The sequence below is a fragment of the Cynocephalus volans genome, chromosome 11, assembly GCF_027409185.1.
Source record: "Cynocephalus volans isolate mCynVol1 chromosome 11, mCynVol1.pri, whole genome shotgun sequence".
Taxonomy (NCBI): domain Eukaryota; kingdom Metazoa; phylum Chordata; class Mammalia; order Dermoptera; family Cynocephalidae; genus Cynocephalus; species Cynocephalus volans.
In genome coordinates this window covers 113,559,225-113,568,275 of record NC_084470.1, presented here as the reverse complement: position 1 = coordinate 113,568,275, position 9,051 = coordinate 113,559,225, and the positions used below count along the sequence as shown (strand labels likewise).

General features: G+C 37.2%; 1 pseudogene; it reads right to left on the bottom strand.

Moving 5' to 3' along the window:
- Positions 1-3,288: 3,288 nt before the first annotated feature.
- Positions 3,289-5,946, bottom strand: LOC134390219 (large ribosomal subunit protein uL15-like; annotated as a pseudogene).
- Between the last annotated feature and the right edge of the window lie 3,105 nt (positions 5,947-9,051).

Sequence of the window (9,051 nt, the reverse complement as noted above, 5' to 3'; positions counted from 1 at the left end):
GACTTTTCTAGAAAACAGTATGGAGGTTTCTCAAACAACTGCAGATAGAACTACCATATGATCCAGCAATCCCACTGCTGGGTATATTGTCAAAGGGATACCTGTGCTCCCATGTTCATCATAGCTCTATTTATGGTAGCCAAGATATGGAACCAACCTAAATGTCCATTGACGAATGACTGGATAAGGAAAATGTGGTATATATACACAATGGAATACTACTCTGCCATGAAAAGAATGAAATTCTGTCATTTGCAGCAACATGGATGAGCTTAGAGAAAATTATGTTTAGTGAAATAAGCCAGGCACAGAAAGAGAAATACTGAATGTCCTCACTCATAAGTGTGAGGAAAGGAAAAAAAAAAAGAAAGGAAGAAAGAACCACAATAGTATGTTAAACTTTCAGAAGGAGAGAACAGACATACGGTTACTAGAGGTGGGAAAGGGAGAGGGGGAAGGGGGTTAGGGAGAAATTGGGTAATGGTCACAAAGAATAATTATGATTTGTAATGATGAACATGTTAATAATTCTGATTTGATCATTACATATTGTACATAAATACCAATAGTCAACACTGTACCCCATAAATATTTCAATTAAAAAATAAATTTAAAATAAAGTAAAATAGACTGGTTAGCAAAATCAATCAATCAATCAATCAATCAATCAAGCCACTTCTTTATAACCATGCTTTCTTTAAGCGTTGGAAGGCTCATTTCCCCAGAATCTTTAGACTTTTCCTAGTGGAGTAAACAAGGTAAGAGTGCCCGCCCTCACCCCCTGCCCCAAGCTCACTAATCAAGCCCACAGCCCTGAAAGTCTTTTAAACTTCAAAGGAATCTTAGGCGTCACTTAGTCTAATCTCAATATTAAAAACAAAGAGGCTCTTAAGAAAAGGGTCTGATATCAAGTGGTATTAAGAAAAATAAAATTCATCCAGCTCCTTTAAAACTACAACTGTGATGATGGAGACTACATGGCAGAAGAAGATCTCAAGTCATATGCATCTTTTAGGGACACTGCCCCTGGTCTCATGACAAAGATGACACAAGATGACAGAGCATCTGAGAAGGCAGTTTTCATCTGCCTTACAGTTTGTGGGTGAAAGAGTGGGTTGACTCTGATGACTATTGTGAGCTCTTCCTCCTACTCTAAAAAGGTGAGTGGCCCAAGCCTTGCCTGGTCTTGAAATGCCCTTTTACATCAATATCATAGACTGTGAAAATTTATTTTTTATTTTGGTGGAAAATGTTTTTCCTAACCAGTGGTGTGATCATGACACAGAAGTATATGAGTATTTCCACTTCCAGCTCAAAGAAATAGCGTGGGAGAAACAAAAAACAAACAGAAAAGAAACACAGGTGTGTCACAAGATTTGTCCTCAACCCAGTTTCTCTTCATTTCCTATACCTCCTTTCTGGTGATCTCAAGTACGCCTACTGTTTTAATTAACACCTCTGTGCAGATGTCTTTTAGATCTTTATCCTCAGTCCAATTTATCTAGAGTTGTAGTTTCATATTTTCAACTGTCTGCTGGATCATTTCATTTCGATAATCCACCTAGTCTTTCAAACGCACTGAACAAATCATCTTATCCGCCAACCCAGCTCCTCCTCCTAATTTTCCTACTAAATGTAAAAGAAAACTTGCCACTAACATTGAAACAAGGTTCAAAACTGAATCTTTACTCCTCCATTTCTCTCAGTTCCATAGCTGATGAGTTGACAAAGTAGAGTCAACAAGCATTTGTTGAATGCCTTGTATATGCTGGACTCTGGGGACGTAGTATGGAAAAAATACAGGAGAGAGAGAGTGAGAGAGGACAAAGGAGAGAGGAGAGAAGAGAGAAAAGGAGAAGGAAACAAGGTCTTAACTCCTGATGAGCTTACCGTCTAATGAGAGAAAGAGACATTCAGCAAACAATTTCACAAAGAAGTTTAAAATCACAACTGTGAACAGTGCTTGAAAGAAATTTACATGGTGGTCTGAAAACTTTCTTTTAAGGGAAGGGCAGAATAACTATTTATTCACTTGATGCATATTTATTGAGTGCTTTTTAAAGACCGAGCACTATTCTAGGTTCCAAAGTCTTTCAATCCCACCTCTACAGTGTCTCTCAAGTATACTCCAGCACAGTTCAGGTTCTTCCTATCTTTCCAGAGCTTTCTCACAGGCTTTCCATCCTCTGTCTCTCCATACTTCAACTTAGATCATATGCCACTATCAGACAAATATTCCTGTAACAGAGCTCTAAAGTTGCTTGTTTTGATATGCTTGAAGATTCCCTAATAACAACTAATATAATAAAAACTCTGCAGTTAGGAATTTAAGACCCCCATCCTGAGGCCTGACCTCCAATCTTTCCTTCTGGCCTTACCTCTGAATCCCCTTTCATGTATACTAGTCTTGCAGCCAAATGAGATTGCTCAGTGTTCACAAACATGTTCCATACTTTCTTACCCAAAGGCATTCCCTCTACTGGGAATATCATGTGGTCTATCTCTATTCACTAAAAACCTTCTTTTCTCTTTCAAAGTTCAGCTTAATTGCTTTATACTTTTAGAGATTTGTGCTTTATTCTGCCTAACAGCTTGCACAGATGGCAAGAACTGAGTTCTACTCATATTTATGGTACGTCCCCCCACCATTCCACATACAACTTGCAAAGGGATCATCTCATTACAGATGCTCAATAAGTACTTACTAAATAAATACTGCCAGAAACAGTTTTCTAGTCATTTCACATGCATACATTATTTCTTTTAAAAGCAGGGATGATGTTTATTTCTTTTGCCTTTGTTTTCTCCATATCTCTTAGTATAAAACTGTAAATGGAGGAGAAGTACGAATGTTAGCAGAATGAACAAGTGTCAAGTTATGCTTTTCAAAGGGAAACACAATATTAAATTAAAATCCATAGCCATTTTCTACAGTTTAAGATTAATACCATGTTTGGACATTAGAAAAAGCTGTAGCTGGTACATTAATATCCATAAAATTCTTTAGCTACTTTTTCTTTCATGTTTTCTAAAGAACTATTGCTACTCCATAAGAAATCCATCACTTTTTATGTGCTTATTTTGTAATTCTACCTTTTTTGAACTTCATTATTTGTTCTTTAAAAAAATTATCTTACGTTTTCCTGGTAGATAATCACTATATGTAAAAATAATTTTGTCTCTACTATTTATTTATTTATTTATTTATAAAGCATTTGTTAGCATTTAATGAAGCTCCCTCCATGTGGCTTCAAGCCACCAGGACACAGCCCCTCCCAACCCCCACCCTCAATACACATACTTAATCTTCTCCTCAGCTGTTCTGCTGAAGAATCTAGCTGTCATGAAGACAGGCTGTTTGGAAGCTTTCCCTTCCTCACAACTTTGTAGTAGCCTGACTGCATCACATCAATGACTGGAGCCACTCCAGTCCTGTTTTTGGCAGCATTTACCTGTGTTTGTTCACTGACCAAAGTCCACAGTTTATCAAAGTTGACAGCTGGCAGAATCTCTGGTTCCTCTTTAAGTGGTAATGCATCATAGAACTTTCCCAAAGTAAGCCAGGTGATATTTGTTGATGTTGATCCTGTGGCGATGCATGCCACCAGCACTACCCCAGCCTCCTAGATGCCTCCAGTGCTTGCTGATGCAGCTGTGGACATGGCTCATGGGGCCCCAAAGTTTCTGGGTTTTCCTAGGTCTAGATGGTATGTCAGTGGCTGGAAGAAAGACTCTACTTTAAAATAGTTATAGTGTTTCTTTCTTTTTCTTATCTTATTGCATTGGTCCGAACTTCCAGATCATTATTTTAAAAATAGGAAGAATAGGCCTCTTGCTTTTGGTGGGTTTTTTTTCCTACCAATAATTATCATGTTAACTATTGGTTTAAAATGGATACTTTTAAGAGATATTTATCTATTCTAAATCACTATGTCTCATCTTTCTTTTTTATATTAAAATATTACTTGTAACTATATCGAATTTTTCTCTCAGACAGAGCTATATTATTTAAGTGAAGAAGAGATTTGCTCACTGTTTAGTGATAAGATCGATAACAGAGTGCCAAGCCAAATAACTTAAATCATGAGTCATTGGGCCTGTCTTTACTGATGAAATTATCAAGAGAATGAATGTACATTAGCCTTTGCACCATTTAGACATGAACTCTCTGGGATAAAGGTGACAAAATATGAAAAGTTTGAATTCTCATGAATTCTTCTATCCTTTCATTCATTTATCATTCATTCATTCAAAAAATACTGAATGTTGCTATGTGCCAGAAAATATTCTGGTGCTGGGTAGAGGAACAAACAAGACCAAGTCCCTATTCTCATACAGCTTTCATTCTAGAGAGGACAAACAAATAACAAGTTAACAAATAAGTGAGCAAGATATTTTTAGAGATTCATAAGTGTTACAAAGATAATAAAATAAGGTGATATATTAGAGAATGACTGATGAAGATGGGCTATTTGGACCAAGGTAGTCAGAGGAGTTTCCTCCAAGTAATGTTATTTGAAGAGAGAGACCTAAGTGACAAGAAGAAGCTAGCTACATAAAGATGACAGGGAAAATACTGCAGGAAGAGGAAACAGCAAACGCAAAGATACTAAGGTGAGAATGATCTTGGCATTTTGTAAGAACAAGAATGCTGTGGAGCAGTGAATGAAAGGAGGACAATAGGATATGAGGTTGGAGTGGTAGGAGGACCAGATGAGAAGAATCTGGAATACATGTACTCATGAAAATCGTTTCTATGGATGAGGAAAGTAATACATTTGCGAAGATGAAATACATTTAGAAGATTTACATTTACAAGATTTACAATGCGAATTATAAACCCTTATAAAATTAACTTAATATTTTAAATAGATGGGCAAAAAGCCTAAATAAAGCAAATAAGCTCTCTACTACATTCTATTCCAAATCAACATTGTCATTTACTTGTGTTTTGTCACCCTGAATGGCAACAAAGATCTTAGATAATATGCATTCCTAGGGGCAAATTTTCTTCCTGAGAGATCATGAGCCAAGATCTTTTCAGAAGTTTAGTCAGTTCAGAGATACATATCATCCCTACCAATTAGCCACGGGCTTTTCAAAGCTGAGTAATCACATCATCTATACTAGTTGCCACCTTCATGGTAAGTTAAACAAAACCACATGACTTAGTTCCTTTCTTTGCACTCTTATTTGGAGAGGAAAACCAGCAAATGAAACACTTTTGGCCACCACAAAAGTTATCCAAAAATAAACTATGTAACAAATGAGCTTGGTGACTCAAGGGTGGTCACTCTCCATGTGTCTTGATTTAGACAATGGAGTTATTTTTGGTTTGTCATAACTCATTGGTTGCTGTGGTCTTAGACCAGGCCCAGAACACTAGTCAAAGCAGTGCTTCGTCACAGCACAGAAACTTGTGGCAAAAAACCTAACAACTTTCTGTCCCTTTGTGAAAGAAGAACAGTGAATTCCACTGTGGTTAGATCCTACTGCAAAGACCTCCAAAGAGCTGCTCAAGCCTTTGTTATACGGAGTTTTAAAATTTCATAAAGTGATTGTGTTTTGGGAAAGAGCAACTCACCAATGTGGTCTTTTGGGTTGTGATGGTTTTCATGGTGAGTACAATTGGAAAAAAGCCTCTCTCAAATACTACCAGGAGTTCACCACTCCTTAGGCAAGCAAAGCACTTAGCATAGGACCTGGAATTAAAATAACCCCTTGTCAAGCTCTTTTACCTGCCTGTAATCTTGCCGACTGGGCCAATTGTCAAGCTAGGGCTGGGTCTGGAGCTTACAGACCCCTCAAGCCCATTCCAGACTGGGTCACAAGCCCTTTACACACAGGTCTATGAGCTAGGTAACCGGCAAAAAGGTCCAAGAGCATGGCCTCACAGGGCGGACACCTGAGGCAGTCAACGCCAGCCAGGTGGGCAGTGCTGTACATGTGCACTAACTCCACCCACACACTACTTGCTTACAAAGAATGCGCTGCACCACCCCCAACTGGACCTAAGGTGAGGGGACCTGATTAAATTATTCTATTTTCCCAACACCCCTCTATAAAAGTCACCTGTTTATTTTTATTTTATACATTTATCTAGCCCCCAAAAAGGATTCTTTAAAAGTCTCTAGAAAGTTCCCAAAGAGTAGTCCACAGATTTAGGCCAGTCTGTTTTCACTGGTCTCCAGCAAAATGAGAAAAAAAGTATTTTTTTTTAATTTAGTAAACACGCAGACATGCATGTGAGACAGGTTCAACGTTATCATTTATCACTTCTTGTGGATCACCTTTACTCTGATATCTTTGTCCTTCCTACCAGATTTTTCATCAAGCTGACATGTTCTTTCTTTATAGTAAAGAATGTTGTTAGTATATGGTAGCAGTTGCTGTCTTAAATGTTTTTACTTAGCAAAATTAAAGGGTGGCATCTCAATGCCAATCCAATTTTTTAAAATTTTACGGAGCCCTGAACCCTAAATCTGGAAAACTCTACTCTTGATGTTTACACCTTCTAGTTGTCTGGCCTTCCTGTTCCCCACTATAGAATATGGGATGGGCAAATGCTCACTCTCAAGTTTCTTCACCAATTTACATCCTTCTTCTAAGAAGTATCTTACAACTGAAAGTTGGAGACCTGAAAGAGAGGGAAGGAGTGTGGTAAGGAAGCAGGAATAACTATTGGCTATTAATACTAATATCACTAGTATTTATATTAGTATGATAGAGGGACCAAAAATAAGGCCAAATAAAACACACAGATTTTCAGTGTGATAAGTATGGAAGATAAGGATATATTTCTAATGAGTATATCAACTTGTGAATAATTTATTTAGTAATAATATGATCATATTTTCAATAGTAAATTATTCTGTTCCTTCAACGTCTGCTGTCCTTACATTGCAAACATAAATGGTGCTTTAAGCATTTAAGAAATATTTAATACCACAGAGCAAATGTACATTTTCCATAATTAAGTCAGTCTACATTACTGCTTAGATTATGCTTCATGATACAATTATAAATAAGAATGTAAAATAACAAAGTAACTATATTTGTCCTAGCAGAACTTCTTGGATGCTGAGATGTAGGACTTGTATTCAGCTAAGCCACTGATTTGCTGTATCTCATTGGGAAATTGCTTAAGCTGCCTCTGTTCCCTGTTTATAAATTTGAGATAGTAAAATTTGTCACTACTGTCCCATTGTCAAGGGTGTTGATGAAAACAGATTATTAGAAACAATGACCTTATACACTGGGGTGGGGGGGTGGGGAGTAGTTACCTGTGTATCTGAAGGCCATACAACTACCATACTATGTCTATAATAAATAGGGAAAGAAAAATTTGGGTTTTCAAATGATAGAATGTATTGTATCAGTTTGTAATGATATTAATAACAGCTTCCACTTATTCAGCATTTATCTAAGTGCCTTATGAACACTGTCTGATATACTACTTATAATAATCTTTTAGAAAGGTACTATTAATACCTTCAACTTACAGTTCAGGAAAATGGGGTTTTTTGAGATAATTCCTCATCAGTAACAAATGCCAGACTCAGAGGCCTCTTGGGAGACAGATGGCTGGGCCCACCTGTTCCAGTGCAGCAGTTTGACACCCTCTGAATTTCTCTATGTGTAGACTTGGGTAGTATGTGTTTCCCCCTCCAATACCTAATAAGGCAATATTTTCCTTTTTATTCCTCTAGTTCCTTATATACAGAATTCATAATTTCCCTTTGTCTTTTGTCATTTGACTTTCATTTCCTGTTTCTGCTTTTCTGGGTTTTCTGCTTTTATCACTTTGGGCCTTTACTTCTGCCCTTCTTCATCCCTCTTCTTGGTGGATTTGACCTAAGTTCCAGTTTTGGTCCCATTTCCTTCATGTTTCAGTTCCTTACATAGTCTGTGTTTAGCAAGAGAAGTTACCTTTTATGGTTTCCATCTTTTTTTTTCACTGAAGATTTTCTAGTTTTCCTATTTCGCTTATGCTTATTTGAAACCATTTTCCTTTGGAGCCCTCTAGGTTAGACATCAAAAAGAATTTTCTCATTTAAGTGCTGTAATATATTAGGACATTTTATTGAAAAGGATTACAAAGTGCCTACAGCTTTTTTGTTCATTTTTTGTTTTCACACACACAAAAAAGGATAACAGGGACAGAAAGAAGAGGGATGGAGGGGTTTGAATGTTATCTTGCTGAGCTGCAGAGAGAGAGAGAGAGAGAGAGAGAGACATTGGTGGCCTCCACTGATGGCCTTCTGGTTGGAGAATTCTGGACTATTTGTATGACTTGGTATAACAGAACTCATAAAATATCTAATGTTGTGATAATAATTTCTGTTTATTAGGTAAATTTCATTTTGTTTTATTTAGAAATAAGGACATTATTCTACCCAGTGTGCTTTTAATCCTTATTATTAGGAATCCGGGTTCTAAATGGCTCGATAAACTGACCATGGCAGCACAGTACATGGAAACAAGTACTGTATTGAGAGCTGGAGACCTATGTCTAGTCCTGATTTTACTAGTTACCAGCTGTGCAACCTCTGGCAAGTTATCTCTCTTCTCTGAGTCTGTTTCCTTACTGGCACAATGAGTTAAAAGGATTAGGTGATCTACCACTAAACTTCCCACACATTACATTCTCAGTACAACACATTTTCCCCCTTTCCTATAAAAACTTGGAAAATTCTCTTTACTGAAAGGAAGCTCTCTGGAACAAAGGAGACCATCAGTAACTCTAGCCTTGCCCTAGTTAGATTTCGGGAACTAATACTTCCAAGTTCATCGCATATGTGCATATCAGCTACTTTCTAGAGAAAGTAAAATTCTGTTGTAATGTCCTGTCATAATTGTGACTATATCAAAATCAAATACCTTGTTTAGAGGTTATCTGAATTAAATTTACAGAAAGAAATGCATTTTGGGCTTTTTGCTGTTAAGCTGCAGTTTTATTGCTTAACTTGAAATATTAGATGCCAAAAGTCTGCTTGTCTCTAAAAGCACGTATGACTCCAAAACTGAGCTCTGTGGCTGAAAAGATTATGC